This window comes from Pseudophryne corroboree, chromosome 6 (assembly GCF_028390025.1).
Source record: "Pseudophryne corroboree isolate aPseCor3 chromosome 6, aPseCor3.hap2, whole genome shotgun sequence".
NCBI classification, from domain to species: domain Eukaryota; kingdom Metazoa; phylum Chordata; class Amphibia; order Anura; family Myobatrachidae; genus Pseudophryne; species Pseudophryne corroboree.
The window spans coordinates 253,702,825-253,725,542 of NC_086449.1; the positions used below are offsets into that span (position 1 = coordinate 253,702,825).

General features: G+C 45.6%; 1 protein-coding gene across 1 annotated transcript in view; it reads left to right on the plus strand.

Annotated features, from left to right (window-relative positions):
- Positions 1 to 416: 416 nt before the first annotated feature.
- Positions 417 to 22,718, plus strand: part of TP53BP1 (tumor protein p53 binding protein 1) — a 361,011-nt gene continuing 338,709 nt past the window's right edge. The window contains exon 1 of the mRNA XM_063925917.1: positions 417 to 506. The gene's annotated coding sequence lies outside the window, so the exon portion shown is untranslated. The remainder of the gene's footprint in view (positions 507 to 22,718) is intronic.

Genomic DNA, 22,718 nt, shown 5'->3' on the forward strand with positions numbered 1-22,718 from the left:
AATTGAATTTCCCTCTTATGGGTGCACACATAGTGTAATAAATGCAAGAGAAATTGAATTATTTTTCTTTTGTGTTTTTGTGTGGTATATGGGGGGGGGGGGGGCAAAGCATATTGCTGCACCTGAGACCACCACTTGCTAGTTCTGCCACTGACCTGGTGGTACACAGGTTATATAAGCCAGGTGTATACACTCCAAATATGTAACTCCAAAAGGATTTTGAATTCTGTGTACTCATGACAATGACGCCATATACCCAGTAAATAGTATTCAAGGCTTGCAATCTGAATTTATACAAATCTTCCAATTCTGCTAAATGTTCAATAACAATGATGGTTTGTTTGTTGTTAGTACAGAGAGCTCCACCTCTTGTACAAGGAGCTCCCCTAGCGGTCTCTAGGTGTTGTGCAGCTGAAAGGCACAGACAGAGAGAGCCATACAGCAGCTGCAGAAACCATCCTGCCTGCCCGTGTACCTCCCATCCTTGATGCTTTCCTTTCACTGAGGTATTGTAAATCTATATTACATAAAACACCTTAGTGTATGATAGGGTCATGCATGACTCTGCACTAATGCTGCCTGGTTATATGCTGAGCATAGTGGTTGCAGAAGAGGGGATGAATAGGGCTACAATGCAATGGCAGGTTTGCTGCGTAATCCTCTCATGTAGATGCTATGACGTGTGTCATGTCACCGGAGTAGCAGATGGCTTATGGTAGCTCTATTTACCCCAAAACTTTACACCTCTGGGGGACAATTGCTATAATTGGTCTTTGTAGCTTGGCCCCTATTCTGTAGTGGAGATGGGCTCTTTGTTCTCTGCATAAGGAAGAGAGAAGCATCTCCTGCCCAGCAGCCTTACAGGTTGAGTATTGCAGATCCACTATCAGTCGTCTTATTAATGTGTCAGATGATGTCATTCTCTTCAGCATTTTACATATTTTCTGCTTCCTTGTATAGTTGTGTTTTGATTGTATCAAGTGTAGCCTATGTTTACCCAGCATAAATGCTACAGGGTTCAGGATTTCTAGTGATGCTGATTAGGTAAAGTATAAATAATGATATATAGTAAATGCAAAACATACTAATGTGTCAGAAGATGTTTACAAACAAGCTCAGAGTGTTATTGTGAATACCTTTTATTTTAGTAGGTGGGTAGCACAGAGCTTTGTTCTTTGTAATTATTTCATAGCAGTGATGGACAGACTTTAAAGAAGAGTGAAAGAGAACATAAGTATGCAAAACAATCAAAAAGCAAATCAGAATATTTAAGCCCTTGTTCAATAAATGATTGTCAGTTTTTATGTGAGGGAGAGAGATGTGGGTACTATGGCATTCACACAGTCCATTGGTGCTAGGGATTTCCAATTAAATGTTTTCTATACTATGCAAAACATGTTCAAAATATAACAGATGTACCCATCGATTTTCTGTATAGTTATCTATACAGCTCACTGTCCAGGGCTGTGTAGTTATCTATACAGCTCACTGTCCAGGGCTGTGTAGTTATCTATACAGCTCACTGTCCAGGGCTGTGTAGTTATCTATACAGCTCACTGTCCAGGGCTGTGTAGTTATCTATACAGCTCACTGCCCAGGGCTGTGTAGTTATCTGTATAGCTCACTGTCCAGGGCTGTGTAGTTATCTATACAGCTCACTGTCCAGGGCTGTGTAGTTATCTGTTCAGCTTACTGTCCAGGGCTGTGTAGTTATCTATACAGCTTACTGTCCAGGGCTATGTAGTTATCTATACAGCTCACTGTCCAGGGCTGTGTAGTTATCTATACAGCTCACTGTCCAGGGCTGTGTAGTTATCTGTTCAGCTCACTGTCCAGGGCTGTGTAGTTATCTGTTCAGCTCACTGTCCAGGGCTGTGTAGTTATCTATACAGCTCACTGTCCAGGGCTGTGTAGTTATCTGTTCAGCTCACTGTCCAGGGCTGTGTAGTTATCTGTTCAGCTCACTGTCCAGGGCTGTGTAGTTATCTGTTCAGCTCACTGTCCAGGGCTGTGTAGTTATCTGTTCAGCTCACTGTCCAGGGCTGTGTAGTTATCTATACAGCTCACTGTCCAGGGCTGTGTAGTTATCTATACAGCTCACTGTCCAGGGCTGTGTAGTTATCTGTTCAGCTCACTGTCCAGGGCTGTGTAGTTATCTATACAGCTCACTGTCCAGGGCTGTGTAGTTATCTGTTCAGCTCACTGTCCAGGGCTGTGTAGTTATCTATACAGCTCACTGTCCAGGGCTGTGTAGTTATCTATACAGCTCACTGTCCAGGGCTGTGTAGTTATCTATACAGCTCACTGTCCAGGGCTGTGTAGTTATTTGTACAGCTCACTGTCCAGGGCTGTGTAGTTATCTATACAGCTCACTGTCCAGGGCTGTGTAGTTATCTATACAGCTCACTGTCCAGGGCTGTGTAGTTATCTATACAGCTCACTGTCCACTGTCTGAGCTCACTGTCCAGGGCTGTGTAGTTATCTGTACAGCTCACTGTCCAGGGCTGTGTAGTTATTTGTACAGCTCACTGTCCAGGGCTGTGTAGTTATCTATACAGCTCACTGTCCAGGGCTGTGTAGTTATTTGTACAGCTCACTGTCCAGGGCTGTGTAGTTATCTATACAGCTCACTGTCCAGGGCTGTGTAGTTATCTATACAGCTCACTGTCCACTGTCTGAGCTCACTGTCCAGGGCTGTGTAGTTATCTGTACAGCTCACTGTCCAGGGCTGTGTAGTTATCTATACAGCTCACTGTCCAGGGCTGTGTAGTTATCTATACAGCTCACTGTCCAGGGCTGTGTAGTTATCTATACAGCTCACTGTCCAGGGCTGTGTAGTTATCTATACAGCTCACTGTCCAGGGCTGTGTAGTTATCTGTACAGCTCACTGTCCAGGGCTGTGTAGTTATCTGTTCAGCTCACTGTCCAGGGCTGTGTAGTTATCTGTACAGCTCACTGTCCAGGGCTGTGTAGTTATCTGTTCAGCTCACTGTCCAGGGCTGTGTAGTTATCTATACAGCTTACTGTCCAGGGCTGTGTAGTTATCTGTACAGCTCACTGTCCAGGGCTGTGTAGTTATCTATACAGCTCACTGTCCAGGGCTGTGTAGTTATCTATACAGCTCACTGTCCAGGGCTGTGTAGTTATCTATACAGCTCACTGTCCAGGGCTATGTAGTTATCTATACAGCTCACTGTCCAGGGCTGTGTAGTTATCTGTTCAGCTCACTGTCCAGGGCTGTGTAGTTATCTATACAGCTCACTGTCCAGGGCTGTGTAGTTATCTGTTCAGCTCACTGTCCAGGGCTGTGTAGTTATCTATACAGCTCACTGTCCAGGGCTGTGTAGTTATCTATACAGCTCACTGCCCAGGGCTGTGTAGTTATCTATACAGCTCACTGTCCACTGTCTGAGCTCACTGTCCAGGGCTGTGTAGTTATCTGTACAGCTCACTGTCTGAGCTCACTGTCCAGGGCTGTGTAGTTATCTATACAGATCACTGTCCAGGGCTGTGTAGTTATCTGTACAGCTCACTGTCCAGGGCTGTGTAGTTATCTGTACAGCTCACTGTCCAGGGCTGTGTAGTTATCTATACAGCTCACTGTCCAGGGCTGTGTAGTTATTTGTACAGCTCACTGTCCACTGTCTGAGCTCACTGTCCAGGGCTGTGTAGTTATCTGTACAGCTCACTGTCTGAGCTCACTGTCCAGGGCTGTGTAGTTATCTATACAGCTCACTGTCCACTGTCTGAGCTCACTGTCCAGGGCTGTGTAGTTATCTGTACAGCTCACTGTCCACTGTCTGAGCTCACTGTCCAGGGCTGTGTAGTTATCTGTACAGCTCACTGTCTGAGCTCACTGTCCAGGGCTGTGTTGTTTTGTCGCACCTTACAAATAAACAATGATATTGAAAAGTTTGAAAGTCCTCTACTGCCTTTAATCTAATTTATTATAGTTATTATATTGTATTATTATTTATCATTTTAACCTCTAGCTTGGCTTGTGACTATTAAAAGCATTTATATTCCTTTTGTTAAAAAGTTGTTTTTTGTATACAGCTTTAGCATTTTTGGGTATTTTATGCAGCACATTGGCTGAGCGGCTGCTGGTTTATCGGCAGGTGTTGGGATTCTGTCGTCGGTTTCCTGTACGCCGGGCTCCCGACAGCTGGTAAACTGACTGCATCCCAGCTTTGCCTACCACTTACTGTCACATGGCTACAAATATAATGATGAAGTAGCAGTGGAACAACTGGCCGCTCTATATAAACCACCTTCATCCTGTGTTTTTGTTTTGTTTAGATTGTTAGGGCAGTGTTTATAATATTAATCATGCTGCATATTTTACAGTATGGCAATATTGCAGCCACCAGACATCAGTGTACCATCCATCACTGTTGATGTGTGTACCACCGCCTGTACTCACTTGTATTGTCAGTGCAAAGTTTTGAGTTTGACATATTCCAGTAAAGGACTAGTAAATTCTGAAATAAAATCCTGGGACATCTAGGGACATCAGCTTTGACATATACTGTACATAGGGGGTCATTCCGAGTTGATCGGTAGCAGATTTCGGACACTTTGCAGTGATCAGGCAAATAATCGGCACTTCTGCGCATGCGTCGAAATGCGCACACGCATCGTACTATTACAACGAACGATGTAGTTTCACACAAGGTCTAGCGAAGCTTTTCAGTTGCACTGCTGGCCGCAGAGTTATTGACAGGAAGAGGGCGTTTCTGGGTGTCAACTGACCGTTTTCAGGGAGTGTTCGGAAGAACGCAGGCGTTCCAGGAAAAACGCAGGTGTGGCTGGCCGAACGCAGGGCGTGTTTGTGACGTCAAAACAGGAACTGAATAGTCTGAACTCATCGCAAGCGCTGAGTAGGTCTGAAGCTACTCTGAAACTGCACAACATTTTTTTGTAGCCGCTCAGCGATCCTTTTGTTCGCACTTCTGCTAAGCTAAAATAAACTCCCAGTGGGAGGCGGCATAGCGTTTACATGGGTGCAAAAAACAGCTAGCGAGCGAACAACTCGGAATGACGACCATAGTCCCTAAAAGCCATACCGTAGAGTCTTTCTATCCCATCATTACAGTAAAAGTTATTTGTTCTTGCACAGTGAGTTCATTAAGAAAAATAATACATATTAATTATTATAAAGTTACCAATTCAATTTACTGACAAATATCCATAAATTGCAGAAGTAATACACGTTTTAAATAAATTACCATAAAAGTTTCCATACCTTTGTCTTACAAGGGGGGTAATTCCAAGTTGATCGCAGCAGGAATTTAGTTAGCAATTGGGCAAAACCATGTGCACTGCAGGGGAGGCAGATTTAACTTGTGCAGAGAGAGTTAGATTTGGGTGGGGTGTGTTCAATCTGCAATCTAATTTGCAGTGTAAAAATAAAGCAGCCAGTATTTACCCTGCACAGAAATAAAATAACCCACCCAAGTCTAACTCTCTCTGCACATGTTAAATCTGCCTCCCCTGCAGTGCACATGGTTTTGCCCAATTGCTAACTAAATTCCTGCTGCAAACAACTTGGAATTACCCCCAATATTAATTAGTCACTGCTCTTGTGTATGTAAATCTCAGTTTTTTTTGTATTCTGTATGATGATGGCCATTTAGCGAGCTATATTTAGAGCCTTTTGCCCTAATTGTAAGCTGGTGCAAATTCAGCACCGATAGTGATGGCGGCTACTTCTACAAGCCCTCTGCACTGATAGTGATGGCGGCTACTTCCACAAGCTGTCCCTAACTGATAGTGATGGTGGCTACTTCTACAAGCCCTCCACACTGGTAGTGATGGCTGCTACTTCCACAAGCCTCTGCACTGATAGTGATGGCAGCTACTTCCACAAGCTGTCCCTAAATGATAGTGATGGTGGCTACTTCTACAAGCCCTCCGCACTGGTAGTGGTTTCGGCTACTTCCACAAGCTGTCTGCACTGATAGTGATGGCGGCTACTTCCACAAGCTGTCCCTAAATGATAGTGATGGCTACTTCTACAAGCCCTCCGCACTGGTAGTGGTTTTGGCTACTTCCACAAGCTGTCTGCACTGATAGTGATGGCGGCTACTTCCACAAGCTGTCCCTAAATAATAGTGATGGTGGCTACTTCTACAAGCCCTCCGCACTGGTAGTGGTTTCGGCTACTTCCACAAGCCGTCTGCACTGATAGTGATGGCGGCTACTTTCACAAACCCTCTACACTGCTAGTGAGGGCAGCTACATTCACAAGCCCTTGGCACGGCTAGTGATGGTGCTTGCTTTCATATGCCCTCCGCACCCAAGTCTAAATCTCTCTGCACATGTTACATCTGCACCACTTGCAGTGTAACATGGTGTTGCCCATTAGTGTGCTTTATTTGGTTTGCTAACAAACCTGAATAAGGCCCATTGACGGTATATATAGTTTTGGTCAGGGATTACCATATATTAAATAGCTGATTTTTAGTGAATCACTGCAATCCTCTAAAACATTCTATTCTACCTTCTGAAAAGTAGTTAATATTCAAATAATTTGATTTCTCCTATCCATCCTACTATTTAGTAAAGCAACACAGCGCCTTTTTTGTGTAATGTTTGCCATTTGCTTTTATTGGGGCTGACAAATCCCATTCCGGTTGCTAATATGACAGAGCGTTAGGTTAGTTTCTTTTAATATTGGAAAAACATTGGTTGCCCTCCCTATTCATTTCCATTGCTAGTGACAGAGAATAGCTTTGTTGTAATGGCAGTATCTAATTGCAGCCAATAAAAGACCTTTTGCAATTATCTAGATTTGCAGAAAGATCAGTCTCTCAGAGGGATCAGCGCACATTTTATTTATGGCTTGACATGTATTGTTATGAAGGTTTTAACATGTTTTAGAATATAATGCACATGTAACTGTTTCTTCTAAAATACTCAAATATTCCAAATATCCTCTTACTGCAGTTAGGTCTTTCTGTGCGGTTATGCTGGGTACACATGAAACAATGTGGTTCCCAGCCAACGGAACGACCGATGTAACGATACATTGGCCGCTCCAACACTAAACAATATACTGTGCATCCATGCGATATATCGTTCATGGCTGCATTCACCAGCATCCACCGACATGATTGGGGGTACACATTAGACGATGTGCACGATATATTGTTCCGATCTGCATTGTAACGATATATCAGATGATGTATACTCTGATGCGTACCTAGCTTTAGTTTATTACTTTGCTCTTAAGCTGGGTACACACTAGAACGATATGTACCCGGACAATATGCCAGTCGATGGGAAGACATATCATATCCACGGTACACACTGTTCTAGCGTGTACCGGACTTAAGAGTAAGGTAATAAACTAAAGCTGGGTACCTTGTTCCATCCTTCAATACACTGCATGGCGCCGCATGTGATTTCATCTGGTTGCCCGTGCAGCACGGCCAACCAGACGATATTACATGGACCCCGGGAGTGCGCAAATTGGGCGTACACACTGAATGATCTGGTCAAAAGGGCATCCGGAGACAACATATTGGGCCGAGATCACCAGAGTGTGTAGCCGGTTTTACTATTTGCACATGAATCCAATGATTTGTCATTAAAACACTGAAAATGATTAAAATATTAAAACTAAAAGGTTTTGAAAACATGTAACAAAAAAATTATAATCAAAATTAGCAAACAGAAATATGAGCTACCCGGAACAAGAGGGTTGGGGGGGGGGGGGGGGGGGGTAGGGGGATTACAGATGGGGATGCCATCAGAAATTGTGGGTCCTGGGACTGCCTGAATTGACAGGTCCCCAAACCATCATCCTTCTCACCCTATCATCACCTATAGCAAGCATAGTCTCCACCCATTACTACGCCACCCTAAGAGCTCCTATAGAAATGCTCTGCAATTCCTGCCTCATCATCTGCTCCCCCTGCAGCCCCCACAGCTTACCGTTCTGGGCGCCAGTTTCTGGGAAAAGGCTGCAAGACACTAGTTTTAGTTCTAAGAAGGCTGCAGGCAGGAGGTCGAGGTCGCAGAGGCCCGTGTGCACATCCGGTATCCGTGCCAGGACCCCAGCCAGGATCCATGGACTGGAGAGACAGAGCCAGCAGCATTTCAAATTTGAAGTCAGTAACGAGCCAACCAGGGCTTGCAGATCGGCAGTCAGTCAGGAGATGGCGTTATGGGCGTTCCTGATTGAATACTGGTCCCCAAGCTCCGATTGACTCGCGGCTGGGGTCAAATTAAAAGTCCAGAGTTTTGACTATAAAATGATGAGAAGATATTGATAATTTATTAATATCATCTTTATATTATTGTAATAATTTTTATAGTCAGAACTCACTACCAAACAATATGTGTGTGTGTGTATGTGTGTGTGTAAATCTGTCTCCGATACTAGCCGGTGCTTCCCCAGCCATTGACCTCACTGCACGTCACTGGTGTGTTGTGAGAAATTATAACCTAACATGCCTGGTGTTGTGTTTTAGAAAAACCACTTACACTTAGCGATTTTATTAAACTGATGCTTGATAAATAATACCTAATGTGCACATGTTGACGCAAGGGGACATATGTTGACGTAAGACTACATGTTACCAGATGGTTCCGCACAAAGATGCGGATGGAAATTGCACACAGATGGAATTTTGATGGGCGTTTCTGGGTGGTAAAAGGAAGGTGGGGGTAGCTAACCAGTCACGTTGTGTTGCACTGACCCAGGTAGCCACATTCAAATGGCTCAGGGCCGTCTTTTCATATGGGCTCATTGGGCTCTTGCCCAAGGGCCCCAGGAGTAAAAGGGCCATAGGCTGATAGCTGGGGGTCCCCTCTTTCCAGGGGTACCAGATATTTGAAAATCGGCCCTGGGGAACCGGAGATATCTGACTTCAAAGCAGTGGTCCCCATCCAAGCCTATTAATTGTTCTTCCCAGCCAGATACAGTATCTCAGGTTCTGTCTGACTCTCTAGTTTTTTTTTTATCCCATTAAAGCTAAGAAATCTATTTCCAGGAACTGGAGATATCTGCAGTAAAGTAAGCTGCCCTGACCCCCGGAAAATTATGAATATTAAGCCCACTCCACTATCCACCCCTCCCCTGTGTATTAAACACCCCCTTCCACCCTGGAAGTCATGTACCAGGGACCCTTCATTCAGCCCAATGCACCCTTCTACAGTTTAGTGTTCTCGTTCCCGCCCCATTTGTGCAGTAAAGGAGTAATTAGCAAAAATAATTTCTCCAGGTCCTACATGCTGAGCGAAAGATAGAACCCCCCTACCCCCCGCGGGACATCAAAGCTGCCTCTGATAGCACCCCCACCCCTACCGCTTATGGGTGGGTAGGGGCCCCAGTGCATTGCTGTGCCCAGGGGCCTACACTGCTGTTAAGACGGCTCTGCATAGGCTGGTGCAATCCCTGATTGTGGGTCTTAATACGCAGAGCGGTGTATTAGCTACGCAGCATGTGGGCATTTCAGTAGGAAGACCATTGTCCGTGGCTTTAGAATAAAGATGCAATAGTGGATGCAGCAAAATGACGCAACAGTCACAACTGCAACTGGGTCTACCTTTCAATCAGGCCCAATTTGTTGCATTTCTTCATTATGTAATAATGAAGTCTCTGTGATAGAAGCAAGTGGAGTAAAGGTAGGATTCAATTCAAAAAGCACTTCCAAGCTGACATTTTCTTTATATTAAAAAGTTTTTAAATGTCAAAATGTATTTTTATAAAGACCCAGGATCAGGGCCGGCTCTACCATTAGGCAGCTTTAGGCGGCTGCCTAGGGGCGCCAATCCCTGGAGGGCGCCACTGAATTCATATAGCAAAAACTGAAGGATGTGTGTGTATGCAGCCACCTCCTTTTACACTGCGCTGGCTTCTGCTGGGGGTCTAATCAGGTGCAGCCACCGCTATTTGTCTGTACCACATAGTGCCTCAACGCTTCCTCTGTGCTGACATGTGAAGGCACATAGGAAGCAAATGTAACTATGTCTCCTGATGGGCGTCCCCACGGCAGCACCTCATAGTTACCTACTTCAGGCCTCTGGATCCAGGCTCTCCAGCAGCAAACAACACCTGACTACATGTCTCTGCACCCAGCAACGTCACTGGGTAATTTTGTAACTGTTTACAATATACTTTTTCACTTTAAATGTCCTTGAGTGTTGTTCCTTTTCTCAGTATATGTATAATGATGAAATTCATCCAGCCCACCCAGTGGCTACCTGCATCTCCCCTCCTAAAGGTGGTGGTGCTGGGGTTCGCTGGTGAGGGGACGCTAGGCTGAAACTTTGCTAGGATGCAGAGATCTTGCACCGGCCCTGCCCAGGATGCACAGCCTGCGAAAAACAAGACAATTTGCTTGACTGAAGTTGAATGAAAAGTGCATTGAAAAATATAACATTTCTTGGACCTTTGTTTTATGGAATATAATGTTTTACTTATATATTGAAAATACCTATCTATAGCCGTGTACACGCATTTCTGGACAAATCAGAATGATATATTGGCCGGATCGTTCAGTGTGTACGCCCATAGTTGCATGTGATATATTCCTGCCCGTCGGCTGGCATATCGCCCGGGTACACATCGTTTTCGTGTGTACCCGGCCTATGTCATGGCAAGCTTGTGAACTCTGGATGAGTTGTGATTAGTCAGAGCTGGAATATGTAAAACTAATATGTATCCATCTTCACATTTGTAGAGTATGTGTTTGATGTGACCTTGCAGCATACAGTATTTACACATTTCTAATAAAACTCCACACAGGCATTTGCAAAGTACTTTTTATTGCATAGTAAAACTACAGAAGATTTGTGTATTTATTAATTTAATATGCTTTGACATGGATTGGCAAGTGTATTAAATTTGTGTTTTTAAATATGCATCTGTGCATTAAACAGTTAAATCACACTCCACTCCAATCCAGCCTCAATGCTCCTACTTGATCTTTCTTCCCAACTGTACAGCTTCTGCTTCCTCTCTCCTCCAGGACCTACAGTACACTGACTCCCCTTCCCATTCAGAACCCAATTCAAACTCAACACTCATCTGTAAAGCCATAACTTGATCCTCTTCCTCCTGCATCTCTAATCTCATAGTAACATAGTTTCTGAGATTGAAAAAAGACAATTTGTCCATCGAGTTCAACCTGTTAGTGATCTCCTACACAGTAATATTTTAAAACTCATTTTAACTGTGGTGAATGGTTAGCCGTTATGTCTACTCATTTTTTATTATTATTTTCTTTTACTATAGTGCATGATTTACCTACCATAACCCTGTATATCCTTATCCATTACGAATTTATCTAGCCCATTCTTAAAAGTAATGATCGAGTCTGCCATTACTACTCTCTCATGCAGGGAATTCCAAATACGTATTGTCCTTACTGTGAAGAAACCTTTCCGTTTCTGGGTGCTAAATCTCCTCTCCTCTAACCTAAGCGAGTATCCGCGTGTCCTTTGTGTTGATCTTACCAAAAACAAATCCCCTGCTAGCTCTGTGTATTGTCCCCTTATATTTTTGTAAATGTTGATCATGTCCCCTCTTTCCAATGTAAACATGCCTAGCCTAGCAAGCCTTTCCTTGCATTCTAGCGTCTCCAATCCCTTAATCAATTTGGTTGCCCGTCTCTGAACCTTTTCTAGTTCCAGGATATCCTTTTTATAGTATGGTGCCCATAACTTTGCACAATATTCAAGATGTGGCCTCACTAGTGATTTATATAACGGGAGTATAACACTCTTATCCCTTGCATCAATTCCCCACTTTATGCATGCTAATACCTTGTTTGCCTTTTTTACGGCATTCATACTTTGGGTACTACTGCTAAGTTTATTATCTATGTTAACTCCTAAATCTTTTTCCAATACCGAAACCCCTAGTTTTTCCCCCATTTAGTGTGTAGGTAGTATATTTGGTATTGCTACCAAAGTGCATTACCTTACATTTGTCTATATTGAACCTCATTCTCCATTTTGCTGCCCATGCTTTCAGTTTAAATAAGTAATTCTGAAGAGACTCAGCATACCTTACACAGTTTGGTATCGTCTGCAGAAATAGACACCATGCTCTCTAGACCTACCTCTAGATCATTTATAAAAATGTTGAACAATAGTGGTCCAAGTACAGACCCTTGTGGCACACCACTTAGTACTTCAGTCCATTCCGAAAAAGTTCCATTTACCACCACTCGCTGCTCCCTTTTATCCAACCAATTTCTAACCCAAGTGCATATTGTGCTCCCTAGCCCAAGTTCTCTTAATTTGTAGATACGCCTCATGTAAGGTACTGTATTGAAAGCTTTAGCGAAGTCTAAAAAGATTACATCCACCTGCGCACTAACTTTTTCATAAAAGCCTATAAAGTTAGTTTGGCATGATCTATCCTTCACAAATCCATGTTGATTACTATTAATAACCTTATTGGCTTTAAGGAACTCCTGTATATTATCCCTTAAAATACCTTACAGTACTTTTCCTACTATAGATATAAGACTTACTGGTCTATAATTACCCGGTTCAGATTAACTTCCCTTTTTAAATATCGGCACTACTTCTGCTATGCGCCAGTCTGCCTGATGTAAGTGAGTCGTTAAAAATCAAATACAGGGGTCTTGCAAATTCAGAGTGTATCTCCAGGAGAACCCTTGGGTAAATTCCGTCGGGACCAGGTGATTTACTAATCTTAATTTTTTTTAATTGATCACAGATTGCTTACTCACTTAAATGATCATTTAGCAGTTGGACATTATCGTTGATGAGGTTATGCGTTAATCCTGCCATCTGTCATTGTCGTCTTTCATTAGGACTCCCAACTTGCCTATTAAGGGGTCTATACTCTCCTTTAATCCTTTGCTGTTGATGTATTTAAAAAACTTTTTGGGGTTTGATTTACTTTCCTTTGCTATTAGCTTTTCAGTTTCTGTTTTAGATGCTCTGATTTCTTCTTTTTGTGTGTGCATATTTTGTTACAATCCTTATAGAACTGGAATGAGTCCCCCTTCCCATCCGATTTATATTTTTTGAAAGCTCACCTCATCTCCCTGCACACTACCACCACCTCTCTTACCAACCACCTCCTCCCACTCCTATATCCAGAATTTTGTCTGTGCTGCTCCCCAACACTGGAACTCTCTACCTCTCCCTTTCAGATGCTCCACCTCTCTCCAAAGGTTCAAACAGACTCTCACAACCCATATCTCAGCTCTCATCCTAACCCACGCCTCTGTCTTGGCACAGAAACTCGCCCCTCTGTGTCATCCCTGTCTTTCTCCCAAATCCCCTATAGATTGTAAGGTCTCACACGCAGGGCTCTCCTCCCTCATGTGCTCTTCCTATCCCCCTAATACCATCTTCTCCCTCTTCTAGTGCCTCAAATGGGGAACATTATGCCTCACTGTATTATCCCCAATAGGTAACAATATGGCTACAGAGTCCCATTCATGATGGGCAGAAAGCTGAAGCCTTCCAGCAGATAGCAATTAGGCAGGTCTCCCACAACTCCTGCATGCAAATCGCCACATGTGACCCCACCTCCCTCGGCTGTTGTTACATAAAAATAATTATTAGCAACTTTGACACAAGGAACAGCAGGGGATGGCCTGCTGTGCTACCCCTAGCTGGTGGAGTCTTTAGGCAGGTGCCTCAAGTCCCTAGTGGGAAATCCGCCACTGCAACACTCCCACATGCACAATCAGTTTGACAACAAATTTGTGTCCCAAAATAATTTCATGGAAAGACAGACATGGCTAGTTTGCAAATGTGTAAATTTGTTTCAATGCACGAGCTGTATGCAAACACTCACCGTTTGCATCTGATCGGTGCAGCTCAGAATCAGCCTTAATGTAGTAGGTTTTCTAGAGTAAATAAATAATGGTATGTCTTGTTGGGCTACCAAATTCTTACTACACATTGTAAGCATTTAAATCTAGACAGTGAAAATTAGCCACCAAAATAAAACCCAAAGCATGATAATATCATGCTTTTCTACTCTGGAACGTCCAGGATGATAGATTAATGTAAGTACCACAAAGTATTATTTGAGGTGTGGCTATAATTTTTATTTTTTTTTAAATTTGCTTTAATTCACTATCTTGCAATTTTATTGCACATTTTTGTTACATTTTATTTGACATGTTAGAACAGCGGTGGCCAAACCGCGGCTCTGTCTTCCTCTGCATGCGTCTCATAAGCTCCCGCCTCCCGCTGCCCGACTGCAGTGCCCGGCACACCTCAGTGTTTCTAATGGCGCCGGCCCGTGAGCCAATCAGAGCTTGCGGACCGGCAGCCAATCAGGAGCCTTAGCTGCCGGTCCGCGAGCTCTGATTACCTCACCTACCGGCGCCTAATTGGAGAGAGACAACACTGCCGGAGACTGAGGGGCAGGAGAGGCGCACGCTACGCTCTCCTCCCCGCACAAACAGCAGCGCGGTGAGCAGCACTGGGGGGGGGGGGGGGGGGCGCACTGTGGGGACATGTGTATTTATCAATGAGGGCATATCTGGCACTGTGGGAACATGTGTATCTGGCACTGAGGGCATGTCTGGCACTGTGGAGACATGTGGATCTGGCACTGGAGCTTATGTAGCACTGTGGGGACATGTGTATCTGGCACTGGGGGCATATTTGGCACTGTGAGGACATGTGTATCTGGCACTGGGGGCATATCTGGCACTGTGGAGACATGTGTATCCGGCACTGGAGCATATCTAGCACTGTGGGGACATGTGTATCTGGCACTGGGGGCATATCTGGCACTGTGGGGACATGTATATCTGGCTCTGGGGGCATACCTGGCACTGTGGGGACATGTGTATCTGGCACTGGGGGCATATATGTACCTGGCACCGTGGGGACATGTGTATCTGGCACTGGGGGCATATGTGTACCTGGCACTGTGGGGCATATATGTAACTTGCACTGTGGGGACATATCTGTATCTGGCACTGTGGGGCATATATGTATCTGGCACTGTGGGGACATGTGTATATGACACTGGGGGCATATGTGTAGTTGGCACTGTGGGCATGTATGTATCTGGCATCGTGGGGCATATATGTATCTGGCACTGTGGGGACATGTGTATCTGGCACTGGGGGCATGTATGTATCTGGCACTGTGGGGCATATATGTATCTGGCACTGTGGGGACGTGTATCTGGCACTGGGAGCGTATATGTATCTGGCACTGTGGGGGCAAGTGTATCTGGCACTGTGGGCATATATGTATCTGGCACTGTGGGGACATATGTGTATCTGGCACTATGGGGACATATGTGTATCTGGCACTGTGGAGGCATCCATTTTTTGGCATTTTTATATGTATGTGGCACTGTACAGGGGCATTATTTGTATGTGGCACTGTACAACATGACTAAAAATGGGTGTATGATACAAGGTCATACTTCTACAAATGTCATACCGAAAGGTGTGCACACAAAAATGGGGTGTGGCTTTGTGGCAACTATGCCACGCCTGCATGTTAGTGGCTCTTACCCTTGACTACAGATCTTCTCTGGCTCTTTACCTCTGACTGGTTGGCCACCCCTGTGTTAGAAGGTGCAAAACAATAGTATTTTCTGAGAATTAAGAGTCTGAAGAAATAAAGCAATGTTTAATTTACAGTGCATCCGGAAAGTATTCACAGTGCTTCACTTTTTCCACATTTTGTTATGTTACAGTCTTATTCCAAAATGGAATAAATTCATTTTTTCCCTCAAAATTCTACACACAATACCCCATAATGACAATGTGAAAAAAGTTTTTTTGAGATTTTTGCACATTTATTAAAAATAAAAGACTAAGAAATCACATGTACACAAGTATTCACAGCCTTTGCTCAATACTTTGTTGATGCACCTTTGGCAGCAATTACAGCCTCAAGTCTTTTTGAATACGATGCCACAAGCTTGGCACACCTATCTTTGGGCAGTTTCGCCCATTCCTCTTTGCAGCACCTCTCAAGCTTTATCAGGTTGGATGGGAAGCGTTGGTGCACAGCCATTTTCAGATCTCTCCAGAGATGTTCAATCGGATTCAAGTCTGGGCTCTGGCTGGGCCACTCAAGGCCATTCACAGAGTTGTCCTGAAACCACTCCTTTGATATCTTGGCTGTGTGCTTAAGGTTGTTGTCCTGCTGAAATATGAACCGTCGACCCAGTCTGAGGTCAAGAGCGCTCTGCAGCAGGTTTTCATCCAGGATGTCTCTGCACATTGCTGCATTCATCTTTTCTTCTATTCTGACTAGTCTGCCAGTTCCTGCCACTGAAAAACATCCCCACAGCATGATGCTGCCACCTCCATGCTTCACTGGTTTCCTCCAAACATGAAGCCTGTCATTCACACCAAAGAGTTCAATCTTTGTCTCATCAGACAAAAGTGGCAAGAGGGAAAGTGGAAAATAGGCCCAGCACATGGGTAGCTTTAGCCCGAGGGGCTGATTTTAAGTCGAATGGATCCCTTTCTCTTATGCAAATAGTGACTATTACCATACAGCGCATGTGCAGAAGCCAATTTATGCATTTTGCATATCTCTCGCTTACTCTAAGTCGGATGGATCTTTGCGTGAAATGGGTGTTTTGGAATGGGAACAGGGTAGTGATGGTACGCAACTGTTTTGTTTTGTGGGAGTATCATGGGAATATTGTGGGAGTGTCATGGGAATAATAAGATTTTACTCACCGGTAAATCTATTTCTCGTAGTCCGTAGTGGATGCTGGGACTCCGTAAGGACCATGGGGATTAGCGTCTCCGCAGGAGACTGGGCACAACTAAAGAAAGCTTTAGGACTACCTGGTGTGCTCTGGCTCCTCCCACTAAGACCCTCCTCCAGACCTCAGTTAGGATACTGTGCCCGGAAGAGCTGACACAATAAGGAAGGATTTTGAATCCCGGGTAAGACTCATACCAGCCACACCAATCACACCGTATAACTCGTGATACTATACCCAGTTAACAGTATGAAATATAACTGAGCCTCTCAACAGATGGCTCAACAATAACCCTTTAGTTAGGCAATAACTATAAACAATATTGCAGACAATCCGCACTTGGGATGGGCGCCCAGCATCCACTACGGACTACGAGAAATATATTTACCGGTGAGTAAAATCTTATTTTCTCTGACGTACTAAGTGGATGCTGGGACTCCGTAAGGACCATGGGGATTATACCAAAGCTCCCAAACGGGCGGGAGAGTGCGGATGACTCTGCAGCACCGAATGAGCAAACTCTAGGTCCTCCTCAGCCAGGGTATCAAACTTGTAGACTCTTACAAAAATGTTTTAACCCGACCAAGTAACAGCTCGGCAAAGTTGTAAAGCCGAGACCCCTCGGGCAGCCGCCCAAGAAGAGCCCACTTTTCTCGTGGAATGGGCTTTTACAGAATTAGGGTGCAGTCCAGCCGCAGAATGTGCAAGCTGAATCGTGCTACAGATCCAGCGAGCAATCGTCTGCTTAGAAGCAGGAGCACCCAGCTTGTTGGGTGCATACAGGAGAAATAGCGAGTCAGTTTTCCTGACTCCAGCTGTCCTGGAAACATATACTTTTCAGGGCCCTGACTACATCCAGTAACTTGGAATCCTCCAAGTCCCAAGTAGCCGCAGGCACCACAATAGGTTGGTTCACATTAAAAAATTATACCACCTTAGGAAGGAATTGGGAACGAGTCCTCAATTCCGCCTTATCCATATAAAATACAGATAAGGGCTTTTGTATGACAAAGCCGCCAATTCTGATACACGCCTGGCCGACGCCAAGGCCCACAGAATGACCACTTTCCACGTGAGGTGTTATAGCTCCACGGATTTAAGTGGCTCAACCCAATGCGACTTCAGGAAATCCAACACCACGTTGAGATCCCACGGTGCCACTGGAGGCACAAACGGGGGCTGACTATGCAGCACTCCCTTAACCAAAGTCTGAACTTCAGGCAGTGAAGCCAGTTCAATTTTGGAAGAAAATCGATAGAGCCGAAATCTGGACCTTAATGGAACCCAATTTTAGGCCCATAGTCACCTCTGACTGTAGGAAGTGCAGAAATCGACCTAGCTGAAATTTCTCCTTTGGGGCCTTCCTGGCCTCACAGTACGCAACATATTTCCGCCATATGCGGTGATAATGGTTTGCGTTCACTTCTTTCCTAGCTTCAGAATAGCGTAGGGATAACTTCCTTCGGAATTCCCTTTTCCTTCAGGATCCGGCGTTCAACCGCCATGCCGTCAACGCAGCCGCGGTACGTCTTGGAACAGACAGGCCCCCTGCTGCAGCAGGTCCTGTCTGAGCGGCAGAGGCCATGGGTCCTCTGAGATCATTTCTTGGAGTTCTGGTTACCAAGCTCTTCTTGGCCAACCCGGAACAATGAGTATAGTTCTTACTCCTCTCCTTACCCTGGGTAAGAGAGGCAGAGAAGGGAACACATACACCGACTGGTACACCCACGGTGTTACCAGAGCGTCCACAGCTATCGCCTGAGGGTCCTTGACCTGGCGCAATATCTTTGTAACTTTTAGTTGAGGCGGGACGCCATCATGTCCACCTGTGGTCTTTCCCAACGGTGTACAATCATTTGGAAGACTTCTGGATGAAGTCCCCACTCTCCCGGGTGGAGGTTTCTTAGTTGTCCACTCCGGGAATGAACACTGCTGACAGTGCTAACACATGATTTTCCGCCCATCGGAGAATCCTTGTGGCTTCTGCCATCGCCATCCTGCTTCTTGTGCCGCCCTGATGTTTACATGAGCGACCGCCGTGATGTTGTCTGACTGGATCAGCACAGGCCAGTGTTGAAGCAGGGGTCTAGCCTGACTTAGGGCATTGTAAATGGCCCTCAGTTCCAGAATATTTATGTGTAGGGAAGTCTCCTGACTTATCCATAGCCTTGGAAGTTCCTTTCCTGTGTGACTGCCCCCCAGCCTCAAAGGCTGGCATCCGTGGTCACCAGGACCCAGTCCTGTATGCCGAATCTGCGGCCCCCTAGAAGATGAGCACTCTGCAGCCACCACAACAGCGACACCCTGACCCTTGGAGACAGGGTTATCCGCCGATGCATCTGAAGATGCGACCCGGACCACTTGTCCAACAGATCCCACTGGAAAATCCTTGCATGGGACCTGGCGAATGGAATTTCTTCGTAAGAAGCTACCATCTTTCCCAGGGCTCGCGTGCATTGATGCACCGACACCTGTATACGTATTAGGAGGTCTCTGTCTAGAGACAACAACTCCTTGGACTTCTCCTCCGGGAGAAATCCTTTTTATCCTGTTCTGTGTCCAGAACCATACCCAGGAACAGTAGACGCGTCGTAGGAACCAGCTGCGACTTTGGAATATTCGGAATCCAGCCGTGCTGTTGTAGCACTTCCCGAGATAGTGCTACTCCGACGAACAACTGCTCCCTGGACCTCGCCTTTATAAGGAGATCATCCAAGTACGGGATAATTATTTCGGCCATTACCTTGGTAAATACCTCGGTGCCGGGGACAGGCCAACGGCAACGTCTGGAATTGGTAATGACAATCCTGTACCACAATATTGAGGTACTCCTTGTGAAGAGGGTAAATAGGGACATGCAGGTAATCATCCTTGATGTCCAGTGATACCATGAAATTCTCCTAATCGCCCTGAGCGATTCCATTTTGAACTTGAACCTTCGTATATAAGTGTTCAAGTCTTTCAATTTTAGAATCGGTCTCACCGAACCGTCTGGTTTCGGTACCACAACATTTTGGAATAGTAACCCCGGCCTTGTTGAAGGAGGGGTACCTTGCTTTCACCTGCTGGAAGTACAGCTTGTGAATTGCCGCCAGTACTACCTTTCTCCGAGGGCAGCCGGCAAGGCTGATGTGAGGTAACGGCGAGGGGGAGTCGCCTCGAACTCCAGCCTGTATCCCTGTGATACTATTTGCAGAACCTAGAGATCCACCTGTGGGCAAGCCCACTGGTCCCTGAAGTTCCCGAGACGCGCCCCTACCGCACCTGTCTCCACCTGTGGAGCCCCAGCGTCATGCGGTGGACTCAGAGGAAGCGGGGGAAGATTTTTGATCCTGGGAACTGGCTGCTGGTGCAGCTTTTTTCCTTCTTCCCTTGTCTCTGTGCAGAAAGGAAGCGCCTTTGACCCGCTTGCTTTTCTGAAGCCGAAAGGACTGTACCTGAAAATACGGTGCTTTCTTAGGCTGTGAGGAAACCTGAGGTAAAAATTTTTCTTCCCAGCTGTTGCTGTGGATACGAGGTCCCAGAGACCATCCCCAAACAATTCCTCACCCTTATAAGGCAGAATCTCCATGTGCCTTTTACAGGCAGCATCACCTGTCCACTGCCGGGTTTCTAATACCCTCCTGGCAGAATGGACATTGCATTAATTCTGGATGCCAGCCGGCAAATATCCCTCTGTGCATCCTTTATATATAAGACAACGTCTTAAATATGCTCAATGTTAGCAAAATATTATCCCTGTCTTAGCGTATTAATATTATCTGACAGGGTATCAGACCACGCTGCAGCAGCCCTATTTATGCTGAGGCAATTGCAGGTCTCAGTATATAACCTGAGTGTGTAAATACAGACTTCAGGATCGCCTCCTGCTTTTTATCAGCAGGTTCCTTCAAGGTGGCCGTATCCTAAGATGGCAGTGCCACCTTTTGACAAACGTGTGAGCGCCTTATCCACCCTAAGGGATATCTCCCAACGTGATGCTTCTTTACACACTTCATTCATTCATCTGATGGGGGAACAAAACACTGGCTGCTTTTTCTCCCCAAAAATAAAACCCCTTTTATGTGGTACTTGGGTTCATGTCAGAAAATGCGTAACACATTTTTCATTGCCGAGATCATGTAACGGATGTTCCTAGTGGATTGTGTATATGTCTCAATCGTCGCCACTGGAGTCAGACTCCGTGTCGACATCTGTGTCTGCCATCTGAGGTAACGGGCGTTTTTTGAGCCCCTGATGGCCTTTGAGACGCCTGGGCAGGCGCGGGCTGAGAAGCCGGCTGTCCCACAGCTGTTACGTCATCCAGCCTTTTATGTAAGGAGTTGACACTGTCGGTTAATACCTTCCACCTATCCATCCACTCTAGTGTCGGCCCCACAGGGGGCGACATCCCATTTATCGGCCTCTGCTCCGCCTCCACGTAACCTTCCTCATCCAACATGTCGACACAGCCGTACCAACACACCGCACACACACAGGGAATGCTCTGACTGAGGACAGGACCACACAAAGTCCTTTGGGGAGACAGAGAGAGAGTATGCCAGCACACACCAGAGCGCTATATAATGCAGGGATTAACACTATAACTGAGTGATTTTTCCCCAAATAGCTGCTTGTATACATATATTGCGCCTAAATTTAGTGCCCCCCCTCTCTTTTTAACCCTTTGAGCCTGAAAACTACAGGGGAGAGCCTGGGGAGCTGTCTTCCAGCTGCACTGTGAAGAGAAAATGGCGCCAGTGTGCTGAGGGAGCAGCCCCGCCCCTTTTTCAACTGACTTTCTCCCGCTTTTTCTGGAATACTGGCAGGGGTAATTTTACATCTATATAGTCTCTAGGACTATATATGATGTAGATTTGCCAGCCAAGGTGTCATATATTGCCCTCAGGGCGCCCCCCCCTGCGCCCTGCACCCATCAGTGACCGGAGTGTGAGGTGTACATGAGGAGCAATGGCGCACAGCTGCAGTGCTGTGCGCTACCTTGGTGAAGACCGAAGTCTTCTGCCGCCGATTTTCCGGACTCTTCATGCTTCTGGCTCTGTAAGGGGGACGGCGGCGCGAATCCGGGAACGAACACCAAGGTCGGGTCCTGCGGTCGATCCCTCTGGAGCTAATGGTGTCCAGTAGCCTAAGAAGCCCAAACTACCACCTGTTAGGTAGGTTCGCTTCTTCTCCCCTTAGTCCCTCGCTGCAGTGAGTCTGTTGCCAGCAGATCTCACTGTAAAATAAAAAACCTAAATATACTTTCTTTCTAGGAGCTCAGGAAAGCCCCTAGTGTGCATCCAGCTCAGCCGGGCACAAGAATCTAACTGAGGTCTGGAGGAGGGTCTTAGTGGGAGGAGCCAGTGCACACCAGGTAGTCCTAAAGCTTTCTTTAGTTGTGCCCAGTCTCCTGCGGAGCCGCTAATCCCCATGGTCCTTACGGAGTCCCAGCATCCACTTAGGATGTCAGATAAATTGTGGGAGTTTCATGGAAATGTGGGAGTGCCATGGGAATATTGTGGGAGTGTCATGGGAATGTTGTGGGAGTGTCAAGGAAATGTGGGAGTGTCATGGGAATACTGTGGAAGTGTCATGGGAATGTTCTATTCATACTTCCTACCTCTATGTCTGCCTGTTGTTTGTTCTATCACTGTTTCCAGTTGTAACGTGCAACGAAATATGCTGTGCTATATAAGAAACTAATGAAATAATAATAAATGAAGCCCGTGTTTGACGGATCTCTTGCATATAACATGTGCACTGCATGTGTGGCAGATATAACATTTGCAGAGAGAGTTAATTTTGGGTGGCTTATATTGTTTCTGTGCAGGGTAAATACTGGCTGCTTTATTTTCAGTTTGAACACACCCCACCCAAATCTAACTCTCTCTGCTCATGTTATATCTGCCCCCCCCCTTCCCCCTGCAGTGCACATGGTTTTACCCAACTGCTAACAAATTTGCTGCTGCGATCAACTCTGAATTAGGCCCCATGTTGCACAGCAGGTGTGGCAGATGTAACATGTGCAGAGAGAGT